Consider the following 21,537-nt stretch of genomic DNA (forward strand, 5'->3'; position numbering starts at 1 on the left):
GTTAATATCTTAGCATGAGGTTAACGCACTAGCTTATATTGTGGAGTGGTTTGCTTGTTTGTTTTTCATGGATAGATTTTTAATATACCTAGAATTTATCTTTGTGTCTTTTATCATGTAATATAATAATTTCATTTCTTTATTTTTCATATGGAGAGCCAATGGTCTTCCACTTTCTGTGCACTGGTTGTAACTACTAGTTACATTACCAATCCTGACTTCAAGGGTGTGGGGAAGTGTAATCCCCCATGAACTGCGAAGTAAAGAAGAACGTTACTATTGTATACCATATTTATATCGAATCATCCATTCTTTTGATTTGTGATGCCACTTCTAGAATAAGGTCACGTTCTAATTTGCATTTCTAATTTGCATAGGTTGAAAATGTATTTACAGATCCATCATTTATAATTTTTTTTCCAACAAGGAAATACATAGCAATTTTGACCAAAACCTTCTAAGTGAAATTCTGTTATTCTGTAGATAAAACAGCATTATGTTTGTAAAAGATTTTTTTAAACTGTTTTTTAATGTTTTTTTTAAATTATTATTATTTTTGAGAGAGAGAGAGAGAGGATGAGAGAGGGAGGGAGGGGCAGAGAGTGAGCTAGACACAGAATCTGAAGCAGGCTCCAGGCTCTGAGCTGTCAGCACAGAGCCTGGCAGGGGGCTCAAACCCACAAACTGTGAGATCATGACCTGAGTCAAAGTCAGACTCCCAACTGACTGGGCCACCCAGGTGCCCCTGTAAAAGATTTTTATCTGGATTTTGAAAATCGGTGAAAATACAAGAGATTGCAATCTAATCATACACCAAGAGACAAAATATTTTTAAATGTCAGACAAAATATTTTTAAATATGAAGACTTATCTATAGCATGAAATGCATGTATTTCCTCTAACTTAGCAGTTATACCTCTAAAAATCTTTTCAAAGACAATTGTATTTGTGAGTAAATGTTTAGCTGGTATTACAATGGTATTACAAGACAGTGATGTTTATAAAATGAGTTGGAAACGATCTGTAAGATGTTAACAACTGTTACCTTGGTATAGAAGAATTATCAAAAATTTTCAATCGTGTTTTTACTTTTTTCAATTTCTATACTTTCAAAGGTACATATATTCAGTAATATTTAAAAACTTACTTTTAATTTTCAAAATTCTCTATTGTCCGAAGGAAAAAAAAACCCTGCATTTTATTTTGGAGGCACAGCATAAACACACCAATTTTTTTTCAAGAAAAAAATTTAAAAATGTTACACTTTATGGTGTGTTTTGGATGTTCTGAATTTGAAGGTTATAACTTATGTAAATGCTAAGTCAAGAGGAAGTATATTCTAATTCTATTCCTTTGAGACAAAGGCAAAATGTAAACAATGTGACCACAAATTGAATCTGTAAAGTTCAAATGTAAACAATTATATATAAAAAATAAGAATATTTATTAAAATTTATTAAATACTAAATGCTGGGCAATACAGTTTGCATGGGTAACTCACTGATCTTTCATAACAATGCTAAGATTTTAATATTGCCATTAGTTTACAAATGAAAAAAAAAAAGAAAAACCCCGGAGTTTTCTTGAGGTGTCTCCATAAGGGATGAGTCCATTTTTTAAAACTTAAAATTGACCAGAGTCTGCTCTATGAACCACTAATGGTGTATCATTTAGTAATTAGGTTTCATATGATATATATATTTTTTATTTTTTTAATTAATTGATTAATTAATTTAGTTAGTTAGAGTACATACATGAGCAGGAAAGGGGCAGAGAGAGAGGGAGAGAGAGAAAACCCAAGCGCTCTCCATGCTGTCATACAAATGGCCAAATAGTACAGGAAAAGACACTCAACATTACTTACTGTAATGGAAATGTAAATAACAATCACAATGAGATATCACATCACATCTCTTTAAATGGTTATTATCAAAAGGCTAGATATAAGTACTGGTGAGGCTGTGGAGGAAAGAATCTTGTGCACTGTTGGTTGGATGTAAATTGTTGCTGCCACTATAGAAAAGAATGACATTTCCTCAAAAAGTTTAAAATAAAACTACCATATGATCCAGCAATTCCACTTCTGTGTATATATACGAAGGAAAGAAAATTACTATCTTGAAGAGATATCTGCACCTCCATGTGGACTGCAATATTATTCACAATAGCCAAGATATGAAAAAAAAAAAACCTAAATGTCTGTCAACAGATCAGTGAATAAAGGGAATGTGACATATACATATAGGTATGTGCATATATATACACATATACATATACATATATATGTATACATACATATATACATATATATGTATATGTATGTATGTGCGTGTATATATATATATATATATATATGTTGGTATATTATTCAGCCATAAAAAAGAAAGAAATCTTGCCATTTGTTACAACATGATTAGACCTTGAGGACATTATGCTAGGTGAAATGAGTCAGAGAAACAAAAATAATGAGTCAGAGAAACAAAAATACTGTGTGATTTCACACACAGAATGTGAAAAGGCAAATACACAGAAACAGGGGTTTAGAATAGTGGTTGCCAGGGCCTGGGTGGGTGGGAGAAACAGGGAGATGTCAGTTGAAGGGTATAGACTCCAGTTATGAGTAAGTTCTGAGTATCTAATGTATTACATAGTGCCTGATAGTTAACAGTATGGTATGATATATTTGAAAGTTGCTAAGAAAGTAGGTCTTACATATTCTCACCACAGAAAACAAAAAGGTAATTATGTGAGGTGATGGAGGTGTTAACCTTATGGTAATCATTTTGTGATATATACATGTATCAAATCATCACATTGTATATTTTATACTTACAAATTGTCTTATGTCAGTTATATTTTAGTAAACCCAGGAGAAAATATAGAAAAGAAACCTCATGTTCATATGGCTTACTGGTGAATTTTACCAAATATTTTTCAGGAAAAAATAATACTAACTCTACACAAGCTCTTTCAGACAATAGATTTAAGAAAAATTGGTAGTGAAGGGGCGCCTAGGTGGCTCCATTGGTTAAGCGACCGACTTTGGCTCAGGTCATGATCTCGCAGTTTGTGAGTTCAAGCCCTGCATTGGGCTCTCTGCTGACAGATCAGAGCCTGGAGCCTGCTTCAGATTCTATGTCTCCTCCTCTCTCTACCCCTCCTCTGCTCACACTCTGTGTTTCTCTGTCTCTCAATAATAAATAAACGTTAAAATATTTTTAAAAAATTGTTAGTGAAGTATTCTTGACGCACAATGCTACATTAGTTTCAAGTGTACGACATAGTGATTTGAAAATTCTATACATTACTCAGTCCTCCCTATGGTCAATGTAGTTGCCATCTGTTATTATAGTATTACTGACTATATTCCATATGCTGTACTTTCATATTTGTGACTTATTTATTACATGAATGGAAGTTTGTACATCTTAACCCCCTTCATTTGTTATGCCCTTCACCTACCTTCCGTTTGGCAACAACCATCTTGTTCTCCGTTTTTAAGAATTTATTTGTTTTATTTTTTAGGTTCCACATAGAAGGATATCATATGGTATCCTTCTTTCTCTGACTTATTTTACATAGCATAACTCTTAATCCATCCATGTTGCTGCAAATGGCAAGATCTCATTTTTTTAAGCACAAGTAGTATTTCATTGCATGTGTGCATGTGTGCATGCATGTGTGTGTGTATAAATATATGCATATAGATAGATGATACAGATATAGGTACAGATGATATAGATATAGATGATGATATATAGATATAATATAGATGATATAGATATAGATGATGATATATAGATATAATATAGATGATATAGATATAGATGTAGATGTAGATGTAGATGTAGATGTAGATGTACCTTCTTTATTCGTTCATCTATTGTGGGACACTTGTGTTGCTTCCATATCTTGGCTATTGTAGCTAATGCTGCCACAAACATGGGGAAGCGTCTGTCTTTTCAAATTATTGTTTTATTTTATTTGAAAGTAATTTCAGTAGTGAAATTACTAGATCAAATGGTATTTCTATATTTAATTTTTTGAGAGAACTCCACACTATTTTCCATAGCGGTTGCACCAATTTACTTTCCCACCAGTGGTGCATGAGGGTTCCCTTTTCTCCACATCCTCACCAACACTTACTATTTGTTGTTTATGTTATGTTATGTTATGTTATGTTATGTTATGTTATGTTATGTTATTGTACTTATTTTAGTTTTTTTTTTTTTTTTTTTTTTTGAGAGAGACAGCATGAACACTGTAGAGGCAGAGAGAGAGGGAGAGAGAGGATTTCAAGCAGTACAGAGCCTGACATGGGGTCGAACTCATGAAACTATGAGATCATGACCTGAGCCAAAATCAAGAGTCAGACAATCAACCGACTGAGCCACCAAGTTGCCCCATCTATTTCTTGTCTTTTTTGATAGTAGCCATTTTGATTGGTGTGAAGTGATATCTCAGTGTGGTTTTGATTTGCATTTCCTTGATGATTAGTGATGTTGAGTATCTTTTCCAATTTAGACAATAGATTTGTGTCTGTTATTATTTTAACTCATTTTACAAATAATTTTATAAGAGCAAAAAATGATTATGAAAACAACTTCATTATAAATACAAGAATTTAAACATAGGTAACTCAAATGTTATTCTTAATTTTTTACAATTTGAAAGTCTATGTCCCCCAAGTATATGATGCTTCAAAAACTGCTCAACCATCATTCCTGAAGGAAGAACATATCCATCTTGTAAGCTCTGATTCCAAATTTCTAGTACATCTCAGATAGATATTTTTACTTCAGGTACCCTGCAACATCAATACTCAAGACTCTTGGAAAATTTGATGGTTCATAAGTTTGTTAAAGCAAGAACAACCTTCTTATTTGATTCATAATAACTGTAGAAACACTAATCTCATGTCTACATCATCTATATCTTTCCAATTATTTTTGTTTACACACCTGCATTTGTGTGATGATAATCTTATCAAGTAAATTTTGTTGCAAACATCATAAGAAATGAATGAATACTGTTCCATACCTGTTTAGCAAAATAGAATCGTTAGGCTTTTGTTGCATCATGTTGTGAGATAAAATCCTCTCTGTCTGAGGATGTTCTGAATGAAAATACCACATTTTCTTTATTCTTTATACATCTATCCTTTACTCAGCAATTCATATGAGTTTTTATACTATCAATTTTACCATTATTGTGTTGTCAAGAGTACCACTCATTTTGCATTCATCATCTGATTCATCTAATAATTATGAAGCAAATCTTTCTGTTTACATTTTTCTCCTTGTTGTTATCAGAAAATGAAATGAAAATGAAAAACTCTGAATATTCAGCTGTGTTCAATGAAAGGTTAAATCCCCTGCAAAGATAGTGTCTTTAGATTTCATTTTTACCTACTTGAAAGATCATGCAACACTGCACAGCACAATAACAAGAGATTTAATGCACAGTATAGTGACTAGAGACACAATATGGTATTAAAATCATCAAACATGTTAAGAAACCAGGTTTTAATTATTCCCATCAGAACAAAGAAATGATCATTACATGATATGATGGAGGTGTTATTACTATAATGACAATTATGTTACAATATATAAAGCTAGCAAATATACATGCTTATAGTTACACAGTATTATACATCAAATATATTTCAATAAAAATAAAGGTATACCAGAAAAAAAAAGGTTAACAGTGCCTTTTGATGAGGAATAGTTTTTTTAATGTTGGTAAAGTTGAATTTATCATTTTTTTATTGTAGTGCTTTTTTGTGTTCTAACAAACTATCACCTAATTCACATCATACACATATTTTCCTATTTTCTTGTAGGAGCTTTATAGTTGTTGCTTTTAGGTTTAAGTCTACAAATGATCTCAAATGAATTTTGGCTTATGGTGTGGGGAAGAGGATGAGGTTCCTTTTTTATCTATAGACTTCATTAGTTGCTCAAGTACCACTTGTAGAAAGAAAGACTATATTTGGTGCCTTTGCTGAAAATCAATTTGATATATGTGTGGTTATATATATTTGGTATATATATACATATATATATACATATACATATATATATATACATATATATATATATAAATCTATCTTTGGTATATTAATCTATTCGTCTATCTTTTAAAAAATTTTTATGTTTATTTATTCATTTTGCGATACACTGAGGGGGCAAGGTAGGGGGGCAGAGAGAGAGGGAGAAGGAGAATCCCAGGCAGGATCTGCACTGTCAGTATAGTGCCCAAAGTGGGACTCGGAGTCATTAAATGTGAGATCATGACCTGAGCTGAAACCAAGAGTCAGATACTTAACGTGCTGAGCCACCCAGGTGCCCATCTATTTTTCTATCTTAATGCCAATACTAAATTATCCTAATTGGAACCTCATTATTATGTCTTGAAATAACATAAGGTGAGTCCTTTATGTCACTCTTCTTTTCCAAGATGTTTTTGGCTATTTCAGGTCCCTTGTATTTCTATGGAAATTTTATCATAATTGTCTATTTTGACAGAAAAAAAACTAGTTAGAATTTATTAGGACCTAATGGGTCTGCAAATAAATAATCTTATAATCAATAAAAATTTCTACAAAAAGAAAGATGCATAGGATTTAAGAATTTGTTGGATGTACAGCTAAGTTATTGGGATCTAGAAATATACAACTGATATTTTAATATTGACACCTTGAGTCATGTGACCTTCTTAAACAGTCATAGCATCTGTAAGCAAAGGCAGTTTTAATGCTTATTTTTGAATCTATAAGCTATTACAATTTGTTGTTGCTGCTGCTGCCTTATTTATTTACTGGCAACAGCCTCCAGTATATTAAATAGAAGCAATGAAGTAGTGACAGTAAATTTGTTCTGATATTATAGGGATGCATGTTATCTCACTGAGGATGTTTCCCTCTATCCTTAAATTGTTGATATTTTTTACCATTAATAAATATTGGATTTTGCCAAATACTGCTCATCTGCTAAGTTGATCATATGGAAGTTTTTGTCTCCATTATTCTTTCAATATGATGGATTATATTGATTGATTAGAATTTAAACCAAATATAACCAAATATTAAGTAATCATATATATGTATGTGTGTGTGTGTGTGTGTGTGTGTGTGTAATTCCCTTTCTAATCATTATCCTCTTTGTTGACTTCTGCTATCAGAGTGCTTGTTTCAGAGAAGTCTCCAGTCTATGGCTAATTTTACCCCACTGCTAAGGCAATACTCTTCCGAGTACTCTGACGCTCAATGTATTGATTTTTTTTTCTATTCTAGATGAAGAAAACATGATTATTTCTGCCTTTGCATTCCAGAAACCATTCCAATTGTTTTTTTTTTTTTTTCAGTGATTCCTTACCAGTGTTGGATAGTGTTCTCACACATATGCAGTAGGTGCTCAGCTACAGACATAAGGAAAACCCTTTGTAGATTTCTCAATCTCTCTCTCTCTCTCTCCACAATTGTAGTCTCCATGCAGCTTTCTCCTCTCTGGTACTCTGCCTAGAAATTGTAGCCGTTTCAGAATCTCAAAATTCTCAACTACATCTCGTCACCTCAGGGAGACCACCTGTCTCATTGGGTTCTCTCCCCTGGTACTATAGCCTAGAAACTCTGAACAGTAAGCTGTGGCAATCACCTCAATTGTTTCCTTTGTATCATGAATCATACCCTTTTCTGCTTATTGTTCATGTGTATAAATTTGTTTCACACATTTAGTCTGGTTTTTCAGTTGTTTAAGGAGAGAAGGTAAATCTGCTCCCTATGTCTGCATTGTGGTCAGAAACATCTTGCTGGTTATAAAATTCCTTGCCTGTGCTTTCTTCCCTTTTTCTTGAGAAATATTATTGCATTATTGTCTTGCTTTTAATGTTACTTGGGACATCTAACGCCACCTGTTTTTCTTTCCATTATAAATGATTTGGCAAATGTAAAATGAATTGGTTGTGTTGCCTACAGTTGTTAAATATTCTTTTTTATATTTAAGATGGAATCAGTTATGTCTTGAAGTTAACCATTCTTGAATAGCTTGAGGAAACTTTGACAAAAGGCAACACTGCACAGAACGATATCAGTATATCAATATATCTAATTTATTTAATACATTTAATTGTACATCTATTTTTTAAACACATGGAGAGAATATGGTGGAGGAATAGTGTGTAAATGCTATATATTCTGACAGTACAAAAAATTAACCAACTAAAAACGTGGGGAAAGAGAGGAAGGGGAAGTAGAATAAGCTCATCGATATCTACACTGTGTAGATAACAGGTGTGAGCCAAAGACTATGATTTAAAACAGACAAAACAAGTATCAGAAGCTAAACTAAGGAAATGGGACTAACAGCATAATTAAAGGTATTAATAAAAGATAACAACAACAGAAAAATTTAAAAACTCCAAATAGCCAGTACCAAAAGAAATTAAAGAAAAATATATAAAAAATCTACCACATTGAGAAATATACTAAATATTCCATCATACAGAGAGGAAGTATACCATAAGACAACAGAGTTGAGACCAAACACATTAGCAGTATCAATAAATGCAAATGGGCTTAGCTCATTTATTTATTTATTCATTATTTTTTTAAAGTTTATTTGAGAAAGAGAGAGAGAGAGAGAGCATGAGCAGGGGAGGGGCCAAGACAGAGGGAGAGAGAGAAAATCCCAAGCAGGCTCTGCACTGTCAGTGTGGAGCCCAATGCGGGGCTTGAACCCACAAACCATGAGAACATGACCTGAGCCGAAACCAAGAGTAGGGTGCTTAACCAACTGAGCCACCCTGGGGCCCTAATTCATTTTTTAAAAGAAAAAGGTTTTCAAACTGTTTTGCATGTGTGGATGCACACACACGTACAAATACACACAAACCTGAACTTTAAATTGTATAAAAGAAACATATTTAAAACAGTAATTAAAGAAGGCTAATGATCAAGGGATGAGCAAAGTATTTTAAGCAAGTTTAAATAATGAGAGCACAGTTTGACACCCTGTTATACAATGTGAGTGAATATAGGCCATAAAAGCATAAAACTACTATATTTGAGCCACGTTGTGATGCTAGATGACACAATTCTCTACAAAACATGAGCAAATAACACAACGAGCTACTTCGTAAATCTGAAACAAGAGAAGATTCTTAAGTCAAAACGTCTGATGTGAGGAGCCCATAAACATTCACAGAGCAAGACAGGTCAAGAGGCCAAAAACTGTCAAGCATGAGAGCAGACGTTTGTATAAATCAAGAACTCTCAGAAACATAAGCATATGTATATATATCCACAAACACAGTGAGAGATAGCAATATTCTTCTCTCAGAATCTGACAGTTTAAATAGTCAAAAAAAAAATAGCAAAGACAGAGACTCTAAATAATCCAACGTTATCTCTTAATATTTAAATTGTGTGTGTGTGTTTTGGCCAACAAAGTATACATGGTATGTAGGGATTTTAAAGAATGTTTCCTGTCTGACCATAAATCAATGTAATACCAAATAATCCAACAAAGGAGGAGAAAGCATCTATGAAAGAGATGCTGCTGATGGCTTGGGTGGAAATGTGATGGCGGGAAGTAGAGAGATTTAAAAGCAAGGTAACTCCCAGATATCATAATAGCATTACTGGGTAGCCATTTTTAAGCCACAGATGCTCAACAACAGCATTAGTCTCTCAGGGTCCCAGTGTGAAAAAAAAAGGATGTTGGTACAAGTAACTAATAAAACTGAGTATCTATTGAAAATCACTAAATTGAACATGGCAAACCCAAGCTCACCATCGTTTACAAAGTATTAAAAGAAAGTAAAGGGGCACCTGGGTGGCTCAGTCGGTTAAGTGTCCAACTTTGGTTCAGGTCATGATATTCTGGTTCATAGGTTTGAGCCCTGCATTGGTCTCTGTGCTGACAGCTGAGTCTGGAACTACTTCGGATTGTGTGTGTGTGTGTGTGTGTGTGTGTGTGTGTGTGTGTCTGCCCTTCCTCTGCTCCTGCTCTGCCTCTCTCTCTCTCAAACAAAAAACAAAACAAAACAAAAACAACAAAAAAAACAAAACACCATTAAGAAAATAAAAACTTGGGGGGCGCCTGGGTGGCTCCGTCGGTTAAGCGGCCGACTTCAGCTCAGGTCATGATCTTGCGGTCCGTGAGTTCGAGCCCCACGTCGGGCTCTGTGCTGACAGCTCAGAGCCTGGAGCCTGTTTCGGATTCTGTGTCTCCCTCTCTCTGACCCTCCCCTGTTCATGCTCTGTCTCTCTCTGTCTCAAAAATAAATAAACGTTAAAAAAAATTAAGAAAAAAAGAAAATAAAAACTTGGTTTTGAAATTATTACACAGGTGAGCACATCCTGATAACATAGACTACACTAGCATGCTCCTGCTTAAAAACATCAGTCACACAAATGAAGACAGGTTATTTGAGCCGTATTTTGGTTCCATGTTCAAACAATGTTTTATTTGTGAGAAATTTTCCACATAGTCTTGGAATAATTTTAGAGAGGTAGAAAGTGTTTTTCAGAGGTCATGGTTGATTATTATAGATTAGGTTCATTTAGAAAAATGATAACTCCTATTATCATGGTTTGAGTGAATTATTTTTTCAGGATGATATATCATCATCTTTATATACCCTAAATGTCACAAGAGATTTATTTGCTGACAACATATGTTACAATATACTTTCTCTCTTGCATGTGTAATGGGACATGTTTAGTAGTTTTACTGCAAATGCTTCAAAACCAGCTTCTTTGTCAGAAATCTGTAATACAACACTGTTAATTGTGAATATAGTTATGGAAATAGGGATATATAAAATCCCTACTCCCCTGCTCCAAATGCAAGCAAAGTTGGCACATCTGGTTCAATAAGATTTCTTTTTTTTTTTTTTTTATTTAAGGCAGAATCACAGCCTCTTTGGAAGACCCAGTGCTGAATGTTCACATATATGAAACTACTTCAAAGACATAACTATTTAAGAATCATTTTGATGTGACACTATACCAAATAATTCATTTTTTTAATGGAAATAAATTATTTTCACTCTTTCCTTTCATAAAGATTTTTATACATGGATATGTGGATAAATATATCACATATAAATTGTATATTATATATTCATGTATTTATATATAATTTTGAAATTATATAGTGTGACATATATTCGTATACACTGATATACACATAATTATACACAAATAGAGCGATATTCACCAACAATGTAACTAATAAATCAGTGAGAAGGTACTATTTTTTTTCTCTATTTAATACTAATCCTATCTGAATTTTGTCTTCTTAACTTTACAAACCATTCCCAAAGAGGATATAAGACATTACTAGTAATCTTTCCCTCCTATAATATTGTTCTTTCCCACCGTTCTGTCCAATCTTCTTTTCTTTACAACCTTTGGCATTATGTAACCTCTCTTACAACCACTTTCGGAGCAAAATTCAAACTTTAGATCATCAGCTAGGATTTCTACCTGAGTCTATTTCCAATTTTTGAATAATGATTTCCTGCTGATCACACAAACACAATGAATCTAAAACTACAGGATGATTTTCCATTCCAGCTTGCTCGCCCTTTTCATAGGGCTAGATTTCTAATCACCTACTCAAATCACCTCAAAAGTTTTTTGCCTCCGCTCTCCCAAACTCAGAAATATTCCCAGTTCAGTCTTGAGCCTTCAATCTCTCACCTGCCACAATTTCTCCCTGACATTCTCTCAGCCATTATCAAAGTTCAGGTTAATACTTCCTTTAACTTTGGCAACAGAAATTGCTTATGCTAATGGTTTTTCCTACCGCCATGCCATTTATCATTTGTTTATTAATTATCAGCCACTAAACAGGAAGCAGGACCTAGTTTTGGAAGTTTGGCTCCTCAGCTCCAAGTGAGAAGACCTAAGCTAGATGTCAGGATGTGTTTCCAGGTTGGGGGGCTTTCAAAAGATGACTGATGGGTGAGGTTAGGAGGAAAAACTAACAACAGGGCTCAGGTGTGCCGCAGGGCAGAAATCAAGAAAGCGGCCTGCAAATGATCTCAGTCATCTTAATGATAAAACAATGCGCTGAGGTAAACTGTGTGTGTAAGTAAAAGGACTGTGCTGCCCTCCCACTCTGCCCCCACTTCTCCTCCGTCTCCCCTCCCCTAACCCCCCTCCCCTCCGCCCTGCACAGATCTCAAAGAGTAGGTCCATTCGGATCCCAACATTCCCTGCCATCCTGGACCCCAAGTTTTATGTAGTGAAAAGTGTTTAGATGCCAATTTAGCCAGTCTGTTTCAGTTCTACTCTTTGCAAAAATGGGGGAAGGGGAACCTAATGGCTCTTAAAAAGTATTTTGATTTTCAAGTTCTGGAATTAGCTGCACTTTTATTTGTATTTTCATTTCCCGAGAAACGATACTTGGAAGACAGTCAAGGAACCCTGGGCAGGTAGAGGAGACAGAGAGTCTGAACAATTCTTTTGGATCAAAACTACAATCTCTTCATCCTGTGTCCTATTTCCCCTCCCTACTCCTGAGGTAAAATAACCAAAGCTCGTTCTGTTTTGGAATAATGAAAGTAGTTTTATATTAAACGGAAACAAACTACTTTTCCTACAGGGAATAAAAAAATAGCTTGCATCTACTATGGTGGGAGTCTCATTGCTTTGGGTACTGTCTCCCGTTTCTGCCTCCATACAAGCTGTGTGTTCTGCAGTCAGCAGAGAATCCATTGCAGGCCAACACCACCCTTCTTGACTATGTGAAAGATATCTCCTCTTTGAGGACACTGAAGTTTATATAGGTTGTGACTGTGTCCCAAATCACCTAACTGGAAGAAACACATTGCAAAGTTGCAACCACGGTGAAACTTAGATTGCTTGAGGAGCCTTAGCAATTGCTGCAGTAACTGGAGGAAGAAATATAAAACTTAAGCAGCTTCATGCAGATCATTTCAAGATGGCACCTCAGTGATCTGAGCTGCCAACTCCTGATGGCCTCCCTCTGACCTTTAGTGCAGTTAAAGTACTTTCTCCTAATGTTTTGCTTGTATACAGTTAAAATGCAAAGAAAGTAATCATAATTAAACACTACTGTTCCACTAGCTTTGAAGTTCTACAAGACTGACATTCTCTGGATTTTGTGTACATCACAGTGTGTGTGGTTGTAGGGAGACAACTCCACAGAAATGGCCTACATCCTTTCTCAGAGATGCAGCCCTGAAACGACTGTAACTACATTGAGTGCAAGTGGAAGGATTGACAATCTTCCAGACAGTCCAGAAAAAATGGCTAAAAAAAACTGGATTTGCTTAGAAGTTAGGCAGATGAAAAACAAAAACACAACAAAACAAGGATCAAGCAAAACTGAATAATAACCCCTTCTTGAATGGGCTCCAGAATCTTTGATGAGCTGCAATCTGTGAATCAACTCAAATAGGACAATACCTTTTTAGACACAAATGTTCATACAGTGTATTGGAACTCTTAATTCTACCAATCTGGTGCTAACAAAGTTTTATCACAGTGTTGAAGTCTCGTATCACCCAGCAATTTTAAAACTAGGATGATTGTTTTAATATCCTGGTTGAAACACAGGAAGATGGCTTGGTATTGCCAGGACTTCAACTTGCTTTGGCCTCAGGTTGTGGCTAGACCCAAGCTATGGAAACTAAAATTGTGTGCAAATGGGATAGTTCCAGCAGTAATACGAAATTTCCCTATACCAACATCAGCATCCCCGTGCCTAATGATAGCTCAAAAGCAACAGATCTCTAAGAAAGCTTTGTTGGACCCTCCTTTAGAATCCAACATTGAGCAGAATCAGGCTTGTATTAGAGGTAAAGTTAAATGACATAGAAGTGAAAAGCAATCTGCATGTTAGTTTTGAAATCCCTACCATGGTGAGAGAAATTTCAGGATTGAACTGTTTACAAGCACAAAATGCCAAGAGGTGTGCCAAGCTACTTTTTATTTCTCAAAGCCTTAACAATAAGTTGTTTTATCTGTGGGCATCATTTCCTACATAATTCCTTTCCTCCTTAAGCTTGGTATTTTCTGTGTATCAGTTTAAGAAAAGTAGTGTTGTCCACATTTTGCTCTTCATGGATTTGCTCTCTTTTGTTACAAATTCCCACTTGGAATTTAATTTTAGGTCACCAAAAAGTTCCCTTCTGGCTGCAGATTTCCCTGAACCCCATTTTCAGTCAAAAACTGTTTTTTACTTTTTTGAACTCTTATCATTCTATCTATACATCTCTTAATTTACTTAAAACTTTCTGCTTCTTGATACTGTTTTTAGATGTCTTATTTCCCTTTGGATTCTGAGATTTTTATGTATAGATTTTTTTGTAAAAGCTTCTTATCATATCATGTTAGTACTTACAGAAGTGTTTTTTTTTTTTGTTATTGTTTTGTTTTAAGAGAGCAAACAACTGTTATTGTGTGTGTGTGTGTGTGGGGGGGTGCATGGGAGTCGTGTTGTAGAAATCTTAAACTTGGAGCTATGGGAAAGCTACTGGCCCATGAATATTTGTATTTCTTTCCAACACCACTCTTAAACCTTGTCTAAGATCTCCCCTGCCATGACCCAGGCCTATAATGTAGACTGTAGGGTTTTTGTTTGCAAAAAATGCAAAACTTAACTTTATCCATTATCAAAGTACCATAGACTCTTTTTTGTTTGTTTTATAATTTAAGGAAAAAGTGAGGATAATACCAGTTGTTTGTGTTAGCATTTAGTGGGTTGAAATATTTTATAACTGAGATAAGTCAAAATCTATTACAATATTTAAGAAATGCAGCAGAAAAAGAATTAATGTTGACACTGTGAACATTTAGAAGACCACTAGAAAAACAGAGTAATTAGCTTGTGCCTGGAGAGCCTGAGACAGATGTAATCTGATCTAATATCAGAATTCAGATATGGTGCACAGTTTTAAAGGCCATATAATTTTGGGACTGATATTATTTGGATCTGTGGACCATCTGCTTATCTTTACTACATCATACATATGCATATATAGAGAGATAAAGATTATGTCATTATAACAAAATAAATATTATTTATTTCAAATCATTGCTCATGGACACAGATAAAGTATTAGATGCAGAAACACTTCATTATTTTTCTTCTTGGGAAGACACTGTGGAAATTTGTGTCTGACTTTTGGTTTCAGCTCAGGTCATGATCTCACAGTTTGTGAGTTCAGGCACTGCATGGGGCTCTGTGCTGACTATGTGGAGCCTGCTTGGGATTCTCTGTCTCCCTGTCTCTGTCTCTACCCCTCCCCCACTTGCACTTGCGCGCTCTCTCTCTCTCTCTCTCAAAATAAACATTATTAAAACAAAAGAAAAGAAAACAAACAAACAAACAAGGGAACTCATATCCCTACCCATCTAAATGAATGTGGCTACATTAATCTACTCCAAAGCACTAAGCTTTAATTTATATTTTATTTGATAGTCTATTTTTAAATCAACAAAATGAAAAAGTAAAATTATATTCTCCAAATCATATGGGCTTGTATCCAGCACTTAACCCCACATCAGGGAAAATCACAAAGTGAGTCTTGCCATCAACTGTTCATCTGTCTGACATGTGGCACTATATGTATCTGACTTGCTTGGCTTGCCTTTTTTAATGCTTGCCCAATTTGCTTTTCTACTTTGTGGAAGGCAGCACACACCCTCAGGGCAGTATTCGATACTTTCTGATGAAAAAAAAAGAATGTTGCTGACATAGCAAAAGCTTCAGGAAGTCACAAAAACGGGAAAGGTTTTATAAAACATGATTACCATTCCATTTTTTACAAAAGGCTCAGATATTGATGGAACAAATGTAATTGTATTTTAATTCAAGGTTTTTGTTTTTGTTTTTTTTACAGTCCCAAGTTGTATGGTTCACTTGTAACCGTAGGTGGTAGCAAAGTGGAAAATTATAGAGGCTAGATTATTCCTTAGGGTTCACAGTGATAACCAGCAAGATTATTTTCTGGTTTACTTGAAGCAGATAGAAACACAGATAGAAAATGTATGGCATTGACAAGCAGGTTTCCTGTCATGGACTGTTAAAATAGTAAAACTTGAGATGAGGATTGGGAAGAAAGCATAGTCAGTTTTTTCAACACGGAAGCTAAGACAAGAGATGTTCTTTATTTACCAACTTCTCTTTTAGAATATCATTCTCTTACAGATCTCGAGTTTCCTTCCATTGAGCTAAAAAGGGCTAGCTGGTGTGGAATCAATAATAGCCAACACTGAGTACTTTAAAGTACTTGCAGAGTGCCTGGGTGGCTCAGTCGGTTAGGTGTCTGACTTCGTCTCAGGTCATGTTCTCAGGGTTTGTGGTTCGAGTCCCGCGTCAGGCTCCGTGCTGACCGCTCAGAGCCTGGAGCCTGCTTCAGATTCTGTGTCTCCCTCTCTCTGGCCCTCCCCTGCTCACGCTCTCTCACTCTCTCTCCCAAAAATAAACATTAGTGGGGCGCCTGGGTGGCGCAGTTGGTTAAGCGTCCGACTTCAGCCAGGTCACGATCTCGCGGTCCGTGAGTTCGAGCCCCGCGTCAGGCTCTGGGCTGACGGCTCAGAGCCTGGAGCCTGTTTCCGATTCTGTGTCTCCCTCTCTCTCTGCCCCTCCCCCGTTCATGCTCTGTCTCTCTCTGTCCCAAAAATAAATAAAAATAAAAAAAATAATAAAAAATAAAAAATAAACATTAGTATGTGTGCTGCTGAAACGAGCACAAAAATAAATAACCATTAAAAAAAATTAAAGTACTTACTAAGTACTTTAGCAAGAATATAGGAGTTAGTGCTTAGGCAGATCATGATTATGAAAGCTGTTTTGAGTTGTGGTGGGGAAGAAAAAATGATGATGATGATGATGATAACCGACTCAGAGGGCTGTAAAATTTTGTTAAATCTTCCACAAAACTCATGGGGTAGATAAGAACATATTTCGTGATTATTCTCACATTACAAATAAAAAACCTAAAGATCGGATAGATTAAGTGATGTGCCCAGGGACCATATATAGCAAGGTGTGATACATAGGTGTGATAAAGGACGGGTCTTTCTGATTCTCTGACTTTTTATGCATTCCAGTCTACTCAGTTTATCAGAGAGCTCTACAAATGAGGTGCTTCTTGGGGAGCCTGGCTGGCTCAGTTGGTAGAACATGTGATTCTTGATCTCGGGTTTGCAAGTTGGAGCCCCACGTTGCATGTAGAGATTACTTAAACATAAAATCTTAAAAAAAAATCTTAACCTTTTGATCATGACCTGAGCCAAAGTCAGATGCTTAACTGACTGAGCCACCAGGTGCCCCAGGACTGTAGCATTTCCTTAGTTCTGATTCTGAATTTAAGAAACCAATAGGACTTAGGTATCCTCGTGTTGATTTTGAATCTGAGCGGTGAAACAGGACTTTGTATTAAATACTACAAAGCTTTTGCTATTTCATACCTTTGAATTTTCTGGAATCAAGAAATATGTTAATAAAACTACACCCAATGCTCAAGTAGAATATATGATTCATTGTAGCCACTTAAAGCAGTAACTGAATTTTTCCATTCACAAACTGTGTATGCTTACGGATGGCCATAACATTTACATTGTTTGGTGTTTACAAGCATAATTGCCAGCAAATTTTGGCTTTTGGAGAGGTAGAGTTGAGTTGGGTAACTTACAGATTACTTCTGTGTCAACAATCTTGAAAAATGAAATTTTTTCTCTATCTTTAAAACTCTTCCTGAATGAAAATGTCCATTATAATTTGTCAATAAATCACCTCCACATATTCCATTTTATCTAAGACCTATAAATGTTCTTATATGTTTACTATTCTAAAATACATCTAAAATTTTAACTTTGCAAAAATGCATATAGAAAACAGATTAAAGAGCTACAATGACATATTAATATTGGTTGTAGGTGTTTCATACAAGTATGAGTGATTGTTACTTCTTTATACTCCTCTGTATTTCCTAGTTTTCTGTAATAAACATAGAGAGCCTTTAAAACAACATATTTGTTTTAAAAAGCACCTCAAATTCTACATATAAAATTTTTTAAAAAATTTTAACGTTTATTCACACTTGAGAGAAAAGAGACAGAGCATGAGAGGGGGAGGGGCAGAGAGAGAGGGAGACACAAAATTCAAAGCAGACTCCAGGTCTCAGCTGTCATCACAGAGCCCCAGACGGGGCTCAAACTCACACACCATGAGATCATGACCTGAGCCAAAGTTGGATAATTAACTGACTGAGCCACCCAGGTGCTGTTATGTATAATATATGTTTAAAGTTATGCAAAAAAAAGTGAAGCAAAAATATGAGAAGGTATTATTTAGTTCTAAAGGTAAAAAATGTTTTCTGAGCTGAAGAATATTTAAATTCTTCTTTCTCTTTTTATGTTTTGTAAAATAACTGGTCATATATTAATTTTATGGAAGATAGTTTTCCTTTCTATAAACACTCTTCTAACTGTACTTCAATATCTAAATGGACAACTTAGGCCATAAAATTCTAATTCATAGAGCTAGATTGATACAAAATTTCAAGTTGACTAGCGGTGCTAATTCAGATACAGGAAAACAAATATCATCAACTATCCTACAGCCTGCTCTTGGTGAAATTGAAGCAGTCATTTCTGTAGTTAAATGTTCAAATGGAAAGCTGCAATGTCTGTGGCCTAGGGATACTGACAGCAAAGGTATAATTGACATTTTTTTAATGGATTTTAAAGTCTCAATTCTGTTCCTTCACTTTGTTATCAGAAATCTTAAAAATTTCTAATATATCAGTTTAATTTTTTTCAATTCCTAGACTCACAAGGTTATAATTAAATCTAGTAATATTAACAGTTGTATAACAATATTAGTTCATTTGGGTTACCCTCAAATGGAAACAGAATCAAAACTTTGTCTTTTCCCTATGGTTACTGATTTCTTAAAAACAGTCAAGGGGTTTTAAAAAGAAATAAGTAAATTTAAATCTAGATTCATTACCAGTTCCTTAAATATAATTTTTATACCAACCTTTCAGTCTCTCTTCCTTTTCATTCTCCCATGGTAGGAATTACTTTATTGATTAGGAAGCTATGGCCTGAGTGCATAATGAAAATCTGTAATGAAAAACTCATTTGAGAAAGAAATTAATAATTTCAACAGTGAAATCCAATTTTCCTATGTTCATTCTTGTAATCTATTTTGCATTATTTCCCACATGTACTCCAAACATCACTGACTCATGGCATTGTGCAGATAATCGATTAAAATGAAAGAATTACATAAAATATGTTTCTTCAAGGCTAACCTCTGGCTCTTTTATATTAAAATAGTTATATTTCTATATTCAATAGCTAAAAATGTTATTAGAGAATTAAATACTTTTGCAAATACATTTATTGAATAATATTTATATATGTTGTTTTAGGAATTCTATAATTTATTGAGGAAAATAGACTATCAACTATGAACAAACACTAAAAAATCTACATTTTAGGGAAATGTATTATATGATAGGCACCGTGCTATAGGACTTTCTACATTCACTGTCTATTTTCTTCCTGCAAGAACTTCAATAGGCAGAGACTATGATATCCATTTTTTAATCAAGAAAAAAGAGGCTTTAGGGAATGTTTAGCAAACTTGTCCAGGGTTGCATACTGGTTGAGATTCAAACCAAATGGCCATACTGACCCATAGTAGTGAAAGTATCATGATAAATTAGGAGAAATACTGCTTATAGTATCATAGATATGTCTGTAGTTGTGATAGCATGTATATGTCCTTAACTCTCATGGTTTTGCTAATATAAAATAAAAACTAATGCTACAATAAACAAAGTATCTAAGTCCTGTTCGTAATGAGTGAGACAGAGAAACTATATTGCATTCATTTTCTTTAAATACACAATAATGAAAGAATGTATAAAAAATAGAAGCAGTAAACCACCATACCCCAAAGTTCCTACTAGAAATAACCATTCCTTCCATAACTTAATTTCCCAGGGCCTTTTCTACACATACACAGACATAGCACACACAGCTCTACTTAAAATAGCACAAATACACTGAACCATATTATGTGTACTGCTTTGTGTCTTTTTGTTTCTTAACATACGTTAGAAATCTTTTCTCATCAGTACAAATAGGGTTCTTTATTTTTTAAAATTATTGAACTGTAGGTCTAGTTGAAACACTTACTTATTGGGCCCTCTCCTAATAAATGTATCTGTAAGTCATTTCCAAATATTCCTTATTACAAAAAATTCAACAGCGATATAACAAAAATCTTGTAACATACCATTGCGCATAATTTTTGATATAATCCTATAAGTGAAATTGCTGGGTCAAAGGGTAGCTACATTTATGACATACACTGCCAACTCTCTTTAACCTTGTAATATACCCCTGTGTATTAAACGTAACACTGTTAGAACTGGTTCTGTGTTTCTTGTCGGCATTTCAAATAGATCTTCCTGCCTCCCAATAAATTTAAGCAGATTTGAGAGATTGCTGTTGACAGCTTAGTTAAATAAGCTTTCTTAGCTCTTCCAATTTGTGTGTTTATAATTCTTCCAGAGCCAGAGACATTACTAAAAGGGGTCCTTTCCAATTAAAGTAACAACAATGCATTTATGTATGGTGCCATTTACTGAATAGGAGGTGATCTCCATAGAAAATACTCATGTTTCAATCTGCATTGAATTTGATTTCTTAAAATCATTATTAACCAGTTCTAAGTATATTACAAATAAATATGTCCATCTTCTTAAAAATAGTAATAAAACAGAGCTATAATAAACCGTTATTAGGAAACCCTCAGGAAATGAAGAATTTTTAACTTTGAAACTACCACACCTCGTAAGCAAACTGAACAGCAACATAACAGACAGTGAAAGAGGCTGCAAAAGGCATTTCCATAGATATTTTTCTATTGGCTCTTCCAATAACCAAGCATTAAAAGACTTTTCCTGTCTTCCATGTATCCTCAAATACAATGGCTAGTGACTAACTTAAAATATCCTGGCAAGAAGCATTATTTAAAGATAATTAGACATTTGTGTATTTTTTAATAATTTTATTATGAAAATTATACTTTAAAAATCACTAGTTTCTCATTTGTACTCCATTGGCTACTCTAATATTTAATTAATTACTTAGATCACATCATATAGTATAATATACTCTATTTCTTGTCAAGAATTTTTGGATGTTTTTTATATGAACTTCATATAATGAAAAACATTAATTGAGAACACAGGTCATTACAGACTGCACATTTTAACTGCTTTCTATCGGTTAAGAATGCTAGCCCAGTAATAAAATATTCTAGTCAATGGGAAATTATCCATTTCAGTGATTAGACAAAAACTTGAAATTTATGTGAATACATGTAACACTGAAACTATGTTAAACATAACAATATTTTATAATTCATAAAACAGTTTAGAATCTTTCAGATGCTCCAAAGCCATCAGTATAGCTCTTACTATAATTTTCCAGAGAATTTACCAATGATAAAATTTACTTCACTTTGCTAA

General features: G+C 34.5%; 1 protein-coding gene across 2 annotated transcripts in view; it reads right to left on the reverse strand.

The window, feature by feature from the left end:
- The window catches only part of MGAT4C (MGAT4 family member C), a 221,652-nt gene that overhangs the window by 10,290 nt on the left and 189,825 nt on the right, over positions 1-21,537 (reverse strand). The window contains exon 4 of one of the 2 annotated variants that reach the window (XM_049626035.1): positions 19,029-19,114. The exons of the other annotated variant lie outside the window; for it this stretch is intronic. The gene's annotated coding sequence lies outside the window, so the exon portion shown is untranslated. The remainder of the gene's footprint in view (positions 1-19,028; positions 19,115-21,537) is intronic. 2 annotated transcript variants of the gene reach the window in all.

The sequence above is a fragment of the Panthera uncia genome, chromosome B4, assembly GCF_023721935.1.
Source record: "Panthera uncia isolate 11264 chromosome B4, Puncia_PCG_1.0, whole genome shotgun sequence".
In the NCBI taxonomy this organism is placed as follows: domain Eukaryota; kingdom Metazoa; phylum Chordata; class Mammalia; order Carnivora; family Felidae; genus Panthera; species Panthera uncia.